The sequence below is a fragment of the Gekko japonicus genome, unplaced genomic scaffold (assembly GCF_001447785.1).
Source record: "Gekko japonicus isolate JY-2015 unplaced genomic scaffold, Gekko_japonicus_V1.1 scaffold761, whole genome shotgun sequence".
In the NCBI taxonomy this organism is placed as follows: domain Eukaryota; kingdom Metazoa; phylum Chordata; class Lepidosauria; order Squamata; family Gekkonidae; genus Gekko; species Gekko japonicus.
The window spans coordinates 44,248-46,094 of NW_015177030.1; positions in this window are offsets into that span (position 1 = coordinate 44,248).

The window sequence follows — 1,847 nt, forward strand, 5'->3', positions numbered from 1 at the left end:
CCCCCCCACCCACAAACACAAAGCCTGCCTCAAGATTAGAAGTGGTGCCCCTGCCTGCGCGTGTGTCCGGAAGCACCCCACACGATTGAGGGGCAGCTGGAGAGAAATTGGCGCCAGGTTCCATTCCCAGAGCAAAGGGGTGGGGGTCAGGCAGGTCAGTGTGCAGGAGGGCTCCTGTGGCAGGGGGAGGCCCCGTGCACATCTGTTGAGAGGAATCGGGCTTGCCTCTGGACGTCTGCTGTGGCAGGAACACAGAGAGGGTGGCCTTGGAACCCTACTGGAATCCCCCCCCCCCAGACACACACACACACACACACACACCCTTATGGTCCAACAGCTCTGCCTAGCCGTCCTCCCTGGAAATCCCCCCTCCCCTCCCCCCGCCTGTGGCCACTTTGGACATTCCTGTCCACACCGCCTCCTCCCCCACCCTCGTGCTCACCACCTTTCTGCGGGGGAGGGGGGGTGACTCTGTGGGCCCCAGACCTCCCGGCGGTCCTGACCCCTGCTTGGTGCAGTGAGAGGGCTGCCAACACCTCTGTCCTGATGCCTGCTTTAACCCTTCCACCACCAGGAGGCCAGCAGGCAGGGTCAGCGGGAGGGGGGAGAGTGCTCCGCCCACCCCCCAGGCTGGGAGATGGAAAGCAGGGAGGGAGGGAGGGCACACCCCACCCCTGGCCCAGCTCCGGGGTCTTGGCCTACCCCAGTGCGCACCCTGCCCTGCCGCTGGATGCCTGAAAACAGACCAGACTGCGAAGAAGAAGAAGAAGAAGAAGAAATCTCCACTTTGAAGCACAGCAGCAGGAGGGTGCTGGAGACAGAGAGGAGCTGGGGACCTTCCTGGCCACAACGGGACTTCAGGAGGGGGCAGCAGAAACCGGCGCCCACCCCAGCAGCACAACATGGTTTGTCGGGCAAACAGGAATCCACAAACCATTTTGTGGTGCTAACGTGAGCGGCCGGGATTTCGACAGGCACCAGAAGGCGGGGCACCGGCCTCCCCTCCCCTCCCCCTCCTGGGGGGCAGGCAGCGCGGGCACCTGTCTAGCAGCACATCAATACTGGCACTGCCCCGCCCCGCTGGCCGCCAGTCTTCCTTGTGCTGCTCCAGGGGGGCTTGGCCTGAACAGCGGGAGTCCAGGTGGCAAAGCAGTGCCCTTCCCCCCACCCCATGTGCCCACGCAGGCACCGCCAAAGCAGCTGGGAGGCCTCCCCTCCCCACCCCTCCCCAAGCACTGAAGAAGCGCGCACAGAGGGGCTCAAAGACACGGCAGGTCCAGGCTCGGCACAACTTTTATTGCAACTCTTCAGGAGGGAGGGAATTTAAAAAACGCCAAGCGCCTGGTGCTCCGGAAGAGGACCGCAGCCGCGCAGCCCCTCTTCAGCGTCCAGCCCCAGAGGGAGACCAAGTGGAGTCGTCAGGGCTCTTCCGTCTGCGTGGAGGGGGGGTGGGGGGTGAGACATTCCCAACTCTGGACTCAGCCGCGGAAGGCTCTGGGAGAAGGGGGCAGCCGCAAAGAGCTCCGCGAGAGCTGCAGGTGCCCCGCTCTTCCGGAACAACGACTGCCTTTGCGGGAGAAGGGGCCCACCCCAAGGTGGGGGTGGGGGGGTGGGGGCTGCGTCTCAGCGGGAGAGGAGAGGCAAGTCTGAGCCGGGGGTCAGGAGGAATCCGGGGTCCAGATTCAGACTGTCTGGAAAAGAGAGAGGACACACACGCACACACAAGGGGGAGGGGAGGGGAGTGAAGGTCTGAGGGCCAGGCCCCCCTCTCCTCTCCTCTCTCCCCCTCCCACATAAGCGGCTGGAGCCGGACAGTCCGGACAGCTGCAAACACCCCCGCCCGCCCG